The sequence below is a fragment of the Mus caroli genome, chromosome 10 (assembly GCF_900094665.2).
Source record: "Mus caroli chromosome 10, CAROLI_EIJ_v1.1, whole genome shotgun sequence".
Lineage (NCBI taxonomy): Eukaryota > Metazoa > Chordata > Mammalia > Rodentia > Muridae > Mus > Mus caroli.
In genome coordinates, this window is record NC_034579.1 from 71,454,746 (window position 1) to 71,466,815 (window position 12,070).

Sequence of the window (12,070 nt, forward strand, 5' to 3'; positions counted from 1 at the left end):
TTTTAATAAAGAAAAATTCCATTGCATATAAATCTCTCATAAGAAGACCATTAGGCATGTTTGCTTGTTAAAACCAGTATTCTAAGTTCTATGCCATTCTTCTTAACCCAGGCAGAAAGTCTTCCAAATGCATTTGAATGAACTGAAGCCAGTAGCTACCTCTTTGCTGGGACTGAACATCCTTTCCCCTTCAGCCCCTGGAACCTTTTCAAGGACTTGATTCCTGCAACGTTCATTCCAACCAGGTCATGACCATAGTACCATCACTATCCAAAACAAGGTGCACAGGAGCCTAGCCCCCCAGTTTGAGTTTCGTGAGTCTGCTCTCTTTAAAGAAAACTTCCTTAGAGAGTCATCCACATTTAATGCCCCAAATGTCCGTTCTCCCCACTGCTTGAAAACCCACTGAAGTCATTGATGGCCTGCCTCTCATCAGATCCAAGGAAATATTTTCCAGACCCCTTAAGACTGAGAAGCACCTGATCATTCATGTCCTAGACTCCTGACCACTGAGCCCTCCTGCTTGCCTTCTTCAGCAGTGTAGTCTGGCATTCCTTTCCCTGTAGACTCCTTGCCAAGAGTCCCTACCAGCACCTACCTCTGCTCCTCTGCATCCATATTCACTGTCCGGTCTATGAAATGAAACAGCAGCGATCCTCTAAAAAGACACCTAAATTTGCATATCTGACCCAACCTTTTCCTGAGCCTGACCTTGAATTTTCCTTTCTATCCAAATCTCTATTCAGATGACTAATCATAAAAACAATAAGCAAAGCAAACTGTCTTAAATACTGCTAGTCAGGTACTATTCTAGGGCCTCTATATTAGCTCAGTGTATCGACTCAACACCCGTTTCCTTCTTTCTTCCTTTCTCTCTCTCTCTCTCTCTCTCTCTCTCTCTCTCTCTCTCTCTCTCTCTCTCTCTCTCTCGTAGTTGTTTTTGAGACAGGATCTCACGATGTACTTCTCTCGGGCCCCAAACTGCCTCCTTCATTCTGGAATTGAAGGCATGTACCACCACCACGGATACACAAGGCACAAATTCTATTCTCCTTGAACGAAGGATAAAGAACTGAAGCACAGAACTACACAGCTAAGAGTTTAATACCACCCCCAAGCAAGCGTGTGGTATGATTACTAGGCAAGGTCTCAGGATTCATTTTCCAGATCTCAAGTCCTAATCCCTATCCTAAACACACAACCTTCCCCAGGCTTCCTACTCTACCGATATGGTGCTACCTCATGCTAAAGTCAGAAGACTCAGCTCTAAGCAGCATGCTGTGGTGTGTTACTTCAGTATCCTTTTTTTTTTTTTTTTTGAAAGCACAAAAGCACCACGATAATCTACACTCCAAGCCGATCCTTTCAGTGAGTGTAAATGACCACTAAGTGGTAAGAAAGGGTTGCCCTTCTCTAATTGGCACATCTTCCTCTGTCAGGTATATTAATAAAAAAAAAAAAATGGTGCACCTCACAGAGAAAGCATCTTACACAGTGATGAATCCACCTCTTCCCCTGGCTGGGGCCCCAGCCTAATGATCAGGCTTCTAACAGGGTTTCCTCCCTGGCCTCCACTGGCACTCCTGCCTGCAGTACTGGAGTGAGGGGGCTGAGTGTGGCATGCTATAGAGAGGATCTGTCTGACTGTGTGACCTTGAAAGAGCACCTCACAGTCCCCTGCTTTGACAACCCCCATCTATAACCTGGGAATAACAGTAACAGACTCCAGAGATGGCTCAGCAGGTAGAGACGCTGGCACTCAGGGCCGACAATCTGAGAAGCTCTCCTCTGATCTCTACATCGCCTACACTCCATATATACATAAAAATAAGATAAATTAATAAGAAAATCGAACAGTAATAACGTTCACCTTTTGGGCTGTCGACGGGTTGAACTGACAAACATACAGTCACCTGGAACAGACTAGCACATGACAAGCTCCTGAAAACCCACAAGCCAGAATGATCCTGTTGAAAGATAAACCAGATCACATCCTTCCCTGCCCTGTTCAAAACTCTCTACAAGGGAAAGGGGGAGGGGGAAGAGCAAGCAGGCTAGCCCTCCTAAGACCTCCCATCATTCTAGGATTAAAATTTAAATCCCTCACCACAGCTTCTACACTCCAGCAAGAAGCAGCCCTCCCCATCTCTCCAGCCTCATTTCCTGCCTCTCTCCCTCCCTCCCTGGCCACAATGGCTCCCTGATGCTAACAACACATGTCAAGGCCTTTACCCCAGAGTCTCCTCTTCCTGGAAGGCTGCATCAGGCTGTACCCCACACTCCTCTTCCACCTAGCCTTTCTTCCTTTGCCCTTCAGGGTACACAGACATTAGTGTCTTGCTCACCCTGCCACTGTTCCCATACTGAGAACCTCAGGTGGGCAGAACCTCATCAGACTCACCAGGACAGAACCTGGAACACGGGTACCACTGATGAGAAAGAAAACAGCACCAGGTTTGAAAATCACTGATCTAGAGCTACTTTCATTCCCTTCCTGCTTCATCTGAACTCAACCCATCATGCCTGAAACCAAAGTCACTGGCATAGATGTTCCTAGAGCGCCACATAAGTAAAAACACTGGGAAGAACAGCAGGCAGTATTATCAAATTGTTTAAAAGCAAGCAACAACAACTTGGTATTAATGGTCCTAATTGCAGTGGAAGGCAGGGTAAATCTCTCTGCATCTTCTTTATCCACGCTCCAAACAAAAGGCATACCTCAAGAAAGACACTCACTAAGGAATAAGGAATCTTAATCTAGTGCAACAGTTCTTGACCTGTCGGTCATGACCTCTTGGGGGTACACCCCCTTCATGGGGGTCAGATATTAGATATTCTTCGTATCATACATCTACATTATGATTCATAACAGAAGCAAAATTAAAGTTATGAAGTAGCCATGGGACTAATCTTACAGGTGGAGGTCACCTCAACATGAGGAACTGTATTAAAGGGTCGCAGCATTAGGAAGGTTGAGCACCACTGATTTAGTGAATAAATTTTAAGTGAAATTATTGCTAGTTATTTGTCTTACTTCATATACTAGGAACATATTAAATAAAAGGTTTTTAGGCATAACCATTTCCCCTACAGCAAATTATGGACTTGGAAATTAGTATGTTAGAAAGTAACACAGAAAACTGACTCTCCAAGCCTTCATCCTAACCTTGACCACTTCCCTAATGATTGCATAACTTCACTGACTATAATCTTCAGAAGTTGCCTCTAGAAAACCTCCTAGCTATTTAAACAGCATTCTCTGGTCCTGTGTATTTACATGGCTAATCACAGTACTCAAGGCACTAAAATCCAGTTCTTAAATACAACTTACTGATAAAAGGAATTTTGGATTAAAACTTATGAGCAGGTCTTCCTTGTGCCCCTTGTATAAATAAGAATCCTGCTGTTACATTGTTAAGGGAAACTTGAAAGCACTATATTTTAAAAGCTGAGCCTAATGGCACGGGTCCATAATCCCAGATACTGGGGAGCCTAAGACAGGAGGACTGAAAATATGAGGTCTCCCTGGGCTGCATATAGATTGAGTTCGAGGTCAGCCTGGGGCAGCTTAGTGAGTTGCCTCGAATGTCCTAGGCTCTTGGTTCACTCCAAAGTACCAGGAAAAAAAAAAACTATATTGAAATATACCACAACTATACATACACACACACAACCCACTACTGAGACAATGTCCAAGCCATACACAGTAACATCTTAGATAACTGAGCAGTAGGGTACAGAGAAGAGTGAGGTTGAGCCTATTCTGTGTGCCTTTTGGATGTATTATATACACATGCATTGCTTGTCTTCCTGGATGTATTATGCACATACTTACGTTTTTTAAACCTACAAGCAAAATTTTTCCACTTTGGTAAATACAATTTTATCTTTAAACGCTAACTCTTAAAGTGATTAAGAAGGCAAACTGTCAGTAGGTTCTTGTACTGTGCTGTAGAGGTCAGCGCTGTAGCTCCAGAGGGGAGGTCTAGCACGTGACCAGTTAGAGACTGTTCACTCACTGGACAAGATGGGTTTAAAGGATTTTTTTTTTATTCCAAAAATTCTAAAGCAGTTTAAATGCTTTACGGCACATAAACTTACAAAGAAGTGAATTTGCCTATGAGCCAAGATGTGCTTTCAAGATGATGTTATTTCTTGGTAGCTAATCTTCCTGTCTGGGCCTACCAGCAATGACTGAATGGACACATCATGGAAGATACGCGTCATCAGTTTCTCTCTTCAACAATGTCCTTGCAGAAAGGTCTCCTTTGCTCCTTCCAACTGGAGCGTCACAGCTGACGTGGAAGTAGCTGAGTGTGCCCAGTTTCTGAAACCCCTTGACATCTAACAGGCATGGAGAACGCATTCCTTTCAAAGCCTGTGGACTCCACCTCCCCACCACTGTGGGATCACAGCAACCAGCCCAGTGTGTCTCATCCACTATTTATCAAGCTCCTGTTGTGGAGGCCCATGCTGTGAAACTGCCCCTTGGAGGATCCTGTACCAAGGGACCATTAATTCTCTCATTCCAAAAGGAGCTGTACCAACCTCCCTTCTGCCTCCTTTTCCTTCTCTCCTTCCCTCCAGGGAACTGTCTCAAGGAAGAAGGGTAAAGAAGTTTCATCCATCCCCAGAGAAAGAAAAAACAAAAAACAAAAACAGCTGGCTTTTACAAACAGTTTTGTCTTGAGAGAAAAACAGGTTTGGAAAAATGCAGCTTCCTTTCAAAGGAACAAAGAGGGTTAATACATTATTCCTATTCTCAGTAAAAACTAATGTTTGATCATCTTAATTACCGCACCTACTAGTAAAAAGGCCAAGTTTGCTATCGGGCTTCTTTTCGTTATACTTCCAGAATGGAATACAATAAATGGTTTTCAAAGAAAGAAAAAAAAAGATGCCCTCATCAGAAGTAACAACCCAAACCTGCTAGGTGAAAACACTGACCTCCAATCAGACACTCCAGTGCGGATATCCCCCTCATAAATCCCGAACGGAACACATTTCTGGTCCTCCAAAGGCGACTCCGGCGCCTCTACAGTCTAGCGTCCACAGCCCCATCTGACATTTCCCTTGCACACAGCCACCACACAGTGATTTTCCTCCTGCCTATGTGTGCGCGTCAAAATTCACCTCCAACCCCTAATGTCCCAGATGGCTCCCACAAGCAGCAGACGCGCTGGGTAGGAACTTCGTCACCCAGGCGCTCGGCGCCCATGTGGGCTCTGAGCCCTCGGAAGGGGCATGGACCATCAAAAAAGCAGCCTGCCTCACCCAGGTCACGGTGTCCACTCCGTGGGAGCGCAGTGTCTCTTTTGCAGGACACAAGATGCTCTCACTGGGCGCAGCCTTCCCTCTGTGGGATATAGGGTCAGGGTCTCCCTCCTCGGAGTTCAGAGTATACTCTGCAGGGTTCCCTCCCTGTGCCCTTCCTCTGGGCGCCGTCTCGCCTCTGCGGAGCACATGGTCCCTTCTGCAGGGCACAAAGTCCCCATCCCCTGGTGCAGCTTCCTCTCCTCAGAGCACAGGGTTCCCACCCGCCAGCCCGAGCTTAACCTTCCTTCTGCTAGGCACTGGTCCCTTCTGCAGAATACAGAGCTCAACCTTTCCTCTACCAAGCAAATGGTCCCTTCAGCAGGGCACAGGGTCCCCATCCCCGGACACAGCTTCAGAGTGACACAGGGTGTCTCTTCTCAGGGCGCAGCTTCCCTTTTGCAGGGCACAGGTCCCCTCTCTAGGATACAGGGTCCCCATCCCCGGACGCAGCTTTCCTTCTGCAGGGCACAGGGTCCCCCTCCCGGTGTGCAGTGTCCCCTGTGCTGGGTAAAGGTCCCTTCCCGGGTTACAGGGTCCCCTCCCCGGAGTACAGGTCCCCTCCGCCCGGTACACCATTCCCCTCCCCGGGCGCAGTCTCATCTCTGATGGGCACAGGTCCCCTCCCTGGAGTACAGGGTCCTCTCCGCGGGCACAACCTCCTGTCCGAGAGGCGCACGGTCGGCTCGCCGCGGCGCAGCGCATCCCACGCGGACGCGGCGCCTCCAGGAGCGGACGAGCCGTCCTGGGCGCAGCCACCTCCCGCAGCGCAGCGCATCCAAGAGGACCGCGGCCCGCCCTCCGCGCGCCGCCCGGGATGCGCCAGGGACCCCGCAGCTCGCCGCGGGCTCGGGCCCGGCTCCATAGGGTCTGGGGTCGGTGGTCAGGTCCGCGGCCGCCGGCGCTGCGCGGCCTCAGCCACCTGCCCCGCGCTTACATAAACGCGGCCGCCCGCTTCCCCGCCGCCTTACCTTCGCTCACGCTGCGCCCGCGGGCTGCCGGCGTCTGGCTCTGGGCGCTGCGGCGGCCTCGGTTGGCCCCGCGGCCCCAGCTAGGAGCCCCTCGCCGCCGCCTCAGCCTCAGCTACCTCAGCCTCAGCCGCTGCCTCAGCCTCTGCCTCTAGCCTCGGCGCCGGCGGCTCCGCCCCCTCGGCTCGCCCCGCCCCAGCCGCCGCAGCCGCGCGCGCGTGCTCGCTTGCAGGGGTGGAGCCAGCGCCCGACGCTGACGTGCGCGCCTCCTGCCCGGAGCCGACGTCCGGACTCGCTCGCGGCGGCGGGAACCGCGAGGGTTAGCGGTTAGAACCAAAACAGGTCGTGCGTCGCTAGGGAGACTCGAAGCGGAAAGGAGCCTCTGACACGCACCGAGAAGATCGACGATCGACGGGGGCGGGGTTCTCGAACTCGCGGGCGGGAGCCTCGGATGGGACCTGAGAGGACAGGTGGGACCAAGGACCCTAGAGATCCTGTGGGATCTGGGAATGGGGCAGGGAAAATCAGAGAGAAGCCACCGAAGCGTGACTGTGACCGCCGCTTGAACACCTACTACACCTCGTACGTGGTACCCTGGCATCCCACAAGAATCGTCCCTGGGCCTTAGTCCAGTTTTGAGAGCTGGCCCTGGCCACTGACATCCACCTCCGTAGACCTTGAAAATAAATAGGGAGAGGAGCAGGGACGTGATTTTGTGAAGCAGGGTGTCTACTGTTGGTCACTAGAAATGATGGCCAGTTTTTAACCTAGACCCCAGGGTCAAGTTCAGGCTCTGCCACCTCTTAGACATACCAGATGTGTCTTGTGCTTGCATTGTCTGTTTCCACGTTTGTTTAAAAAGAGGTCTAGTAAAAGACGAGTGCAGGTAGGTAAAGTACTGTGTCGAGCATCCAAGATGTGGTCAACAACTTGTGTGGCCCCTCGCCAGACTGTCTTACCCTGGGGTGCTATGCCCAGAACGGGGCCTGGAGAGGTCCAGAATCGGAAGCATAAAACTGACCACAGGAGTAGTGTTGCAGCGGATCCACATCTGCTTCCATCACAAAAACATGTCCTTTGGACCAGCTAGTCACTCAATGAGTTCTTCAGCCTGCCTAAAAGGTGGGCACCAGGCAGTGTCTACGGGTGTACTTGTTGGCAAGTAAGTAGAGATCATCACTCTTGGAACGCCTACCAGGATGTCAAGCTTCACATACAAGTATGTGCACAAGGACAAATGTGTCTATTTCTGGGTATCACACTACCCCAGAACTTAGTACCTTAAAGTCATGTTTGTAAGTCTGATGATGAACAGCAGCTTTTATGCAGTGTTCAGCTGGTTTGGTTCATCTCTGCTTCATGGATGACCTCACTCCCTTATGTCATGTATTACCTACTGTTAGTAAGCTAGCTCTCGTTGCTTCTCATAATGGCTGTGGTTTGGCCACAAGAGAGCACGTTCCAGCCTTTCCATCCCCTGTGCACATCACCTGTGTTCCTGTGACTCATTGACTGAATTGAAGATGCTGATCTGACACAAGTACATATGAGAGACAGAGATCTGGACAAAGGAAGTATGCTCATCAGACATGGCCGCGTTGATAGATCTTTGGTTCATTGTGGATTGTTACAGCAAAAACAGAACTCTGCGGTTTCGTCCAGGATTAAGTGGAATGACCTTCTTTCTCTGCTGTGCACACTGCCAAAAAAACTAGCTTGAAGTGAAGATAACAGAGCACAGAAACAGAAGCTAGAAAATGACATTTTGACAGCCTCCAGGTATCTGCCTGGTGGTGTCATATGCATGGATGGGTTAATTGGCTAGAAAGATATCTTCATCTTCATAGTCTGGAAGTAGAACAGGTCAGGATGCCAGACAATAGCATAACTGGGAGGCAGTTCAATGTAAGGAGCGGGTATGTTGGACTTGAACTTTGCAAACCCACTATGACACATAGCTGTGAAACTGGACAGATCATTCCATCTATAGGAGAGATGTTGATCCAGCTGAAATCTGGTCCATCACTGGTGACCAGAAAGACTTGATGGCGGAGTCTTAGGAATCATAAAACATACAAATGTGAATTGGGATATATATATATATAATCAGTAGTTCAGGAGTCGCCCCACAAACCACATGACCACTGATTCAGTCAGGTTGGTTTATTGAACACACACCTAAAGACTGATCGACCAGGGCAACAGCTCAGGCTTGAAAGCTAAAAGCTGTGAGCTGGACATTTCGCAGGGCCAGTTTACAAAGGCTAAGCCCACAAAAACCACAATGAGCTCATACACAGGTGCTGGAAGTACTTGCCTGGTGGTCAGCCCTGACTCAAGCCATTTTAGACATAACAGCTCATACTGAATTTTAATTTGATGGGTCCTAAGTAAAGCTTATGGCTGTGGAATTTCTTAAAATTAACAAGCCTCATAACATACAAAACATAACAGGGTATGTGGTCTGGTCAGCATGACCCTGCTCTGAGTCAAATTATTTTTCTGCATCAATGACTACCAGGAATATTACAGCAACAATATGAAATAGCTGGCAAGCATGGAACAAAATGGCTATAGCTATGCTGGGGGCAAGCCTCAACAATATCCGTGTGTGTGTGTGTGTGTGTGTGTGTGTGTGTGTGTGTGTGTGTGTGTGGCTATATAGTTTATTGAAGGAAATAGGTCTGTGGTATTTGAGTGGTTCCTTTAGCATGAGTGAAGATGGTAGTGAGGGCACCCAGGATGGAGGAAAGAGTATTTTCACCTCAGGAATTAGAACTGCTGCCAGTGTTTCTGTGGAGTTATACTGACTACCTCCCTTGACTCTTACACCCTCCCTCAAATACCAGGAGGTGAAATAAATTGGATGATTAAACCACAGGGGATTGACAGATCTGTGGCCCACTTTTGTGCACTTCACAACCTAAGAAATTATTTTACAGTTAGCATTGTAATGAGGGGTGAAAATATGCAACGGGCTTATGTGATATACAAAGCTTAAAATATTCGCCATCTGGCCCATTATATTAAAAGAAAAATGAGCCAAGTAGGATCTACCTTTTGGAGTTGGGAGTTAGATCAGCCACCATCAAAGTGTGTGGGCTTCTAGGGAGGGAATAAGTAAACAGCAGCACTAGTAGTAAAGAGCAATGGCTGATGGGTACCAGCATCAGTGCTAACCCAGGGTCCCAGATTGGATGCAGAGAGCTTAAATCAGGTGGGACTGCAAGGAGTTGTTTTGGGAAATAGCTGTCAGTAAGACAAAGAGGGATGGACTGACTGCCACAGCCTGAGGGGGAAACTCACAAGAAGGACTGCCATCTGGTGCTGGGGAAGATGATCTTAAGGTAAGTGTTGCAGTGGGAGTGGCAGTGGAGGGGGGAGATAGAGGCCCTTTAGGCTCTGTTGAGTGTGCAAGTCTATCAGATGCTCAAACAGTATCAGGAAGGCAGATAGCAACACAAGAGAGTCAGAAGGAGGACATCCATGTAAGACCCAAGGAGGTAGAAGAGGTCACCAACCACCTAAAGAGAGTGGAGAGAGGAGAAAAAAGAAGCTAGGACAAAGGAGGACCCCAGAAATAAGCCAACAAAAGAAAAGATGAAAACCCATTGGATTTGAAAACAGGAGGTTAGAGTGACCTTGAAGATTCAGCCGTGTGTTGGGGGTGCTATTATCTACAAAGAGAAAAACTTCAAATCCCATGCCCCATTTTCTTTTCTTAAGTTTTATTTTTGTGGTGCAGATCAAACCCTGGGACCCATGGAGCATTCTACCACTGAATCACTCTCTGACTTCAAAACCTAAGAAGAATAACAAGTATAGACTAACTTCGCTAATAAAATCCAAAATTATTACAGAGCCAGAGGAAAGCACTCAGCAAACCAAACTCCAGCCACAAACAATGGCTTTGTTCAATTTCATATTACATGTTCAAATTACATATTTTCCCAAACCATGACTTTGTGTTCACATGTTTACATTTACTAATCATATCAAAACATGGGGCAGCATTGTATCATCTCGGGAACTTCAGAGAAGGATTTTTGAGAAGCCAACCTTGGATCAGGCCCATAGTGCTAGCATTAAATAGGCCAAGGCAGGAGGATCAATTCAAGGCTGAGGATAGCATGAGCTACAGAATAAAACTGTGGTGAGAATACAAAGCTAATAAAATCCAGCATTGTTTCTGTTTGGAGAAACACTCTTAGAAAAAGTAGGGCCAAGCGTGGTGGCCCACGCCTTTAATCCCAGCACTTGGGAAGCAGAGGCAGGTGAATTTCTGAGTTCGAGGCCAGCCTGGTCTTACAAAGTGAGTTCCAGGACAGCCAGGGCTACACAGAGAAGCCCTGTTTCGAAAAACCAAAAAAAGAAAAAGAAAAAAGAAGAGAAAAGAAAAAAGAGAAAAAGTAAGAAGAGAGCTTCCTCGGTTCCAGGAAAGCTATATTAAGACTAAGCAGTGGTTCTCAAACTGTGGATCAAAATTCCAAAAGAGCCTTTCACAGGGACCACCTAAGACCATCAGAAAACACAGATATTTGCATTATGATTCATAACAGTAGCAAAATTACAGTTAAGTGGCAGTGAAATAATTTTATAGTTGGAGGTCACCACAATATGAGGGTCACAGCATTAGGAAGGCTGAGAACCACTGCTCTAAAGGAAGAAATTGATAGAATGAATGTATGTTACTGTCTGGGTTTGTTTTCTGCTGCTGTGATAAAAACCATGACCAAAAGCAACATAGGAGAAGATTATACTTTCAGCTTATACTTCTGGGTTTACATTCTATCACGAAGGGAAATCAGGGCAGGAACTGAAGCAGAAACCATAGTGGAATGCTACTTACTGACTTGCTCTGTGCTGTATAGCTTCCATTTTTATACAGCTCAGGACCCCTGCCTAGGGATGGTAGCTCTGACAGTTGGGCTGGCCCCTCCTATAGAAATTAGCAATCATGGTCACAGACATGCTTACAGGTCAATGGGATTGTGACAATTCTTCCATTGAGATTCCCTCTTTCCAAGTAATTCTAGATTATGTTAAGTTGAACAGAAAATAATTCAAACCAAGACAATTACAAGGGCAATTCATTAAACTCACATACTATATACTGGCAGGTCCAATAGTGGCTGGTTGCACACTGGAAAAGCCGAGAACCTGCTTATTTCCATGAGGCCTTTTGTGACAATTATGGAATTTTGGTTTCTTTAAACACAGAAACTGTATAAGAATATGTTTTCATTTTAATCTCAGGTGTGGGTATATGAGGCTGCTTCAGGCTGTCTGCAGAAAGCTTGACTATGCAAAGCCTCGTGCCCTAGCAGAAGCATGATTTTGCCAGCTGCAGATAGTTTCTGCAATTGTGTGACATTTGGAATTCTGGGAACTTTTCAGCGAATATATAAATGCTAGAGCCCCAGTAAATGGGGTGGGTGGTTGTTGGTCATTCAGGGAGGCAGGTTGTGGTTTGTTAGTAGTCCAGATTGTTAGTGGTCATGTTCAAAGAAGAAAGAAAGATTCAGGGATCTCTATCTCCCCTGTATCCTTCTATCCTGTTTAGCCATAGGAGGTGAAATGGTGGGACAGGGATAAAAGGTGGGCAGCTACAGTATACTTAGAAATAATAATAAATAAATCTTTAAAATAAGGGGGGGGGGGTACAGGGGAAAAATTCCTGAATAGAACAGCAATGGCTTGTGCTGTAAGATCGAGAATCGATAAATGGGACCTCATAAAGTTGCAAAGCTTCTGCAAGGCAAAAGACACTGTCAATAAGACAAAAAGGG

At 47.0% G+C, this 12,070-nt stretch overlaps 1 protein-coding gene across 9 annotated transcripts in view; it reads right to left on the minus strand.

Annotated features, from left to right (window-relative positions):
- Adarb1 (adenosine deaminase RNA specific B1) overlaps positions 1-6,441 on the minus strand; it is a 125,024-nt gene extending 118,583 nt beyond the window's left edge. For all 9 annotated transcript variants that reach the window (XM_029482424.1, XM_029482421.1, XM_029482422.1 and 6 more), the window contains exon 1: positions 6,285-6,441. The gene's annotated coding sequence lies outside the window, so the exon portion shown is untranslated. The remainder of the gene's footprint in view (positions 1-6,284) is intronic.
- Between the last annotated feature and the right edge of the window lie 5,629 nt (positions 6,442-12,070).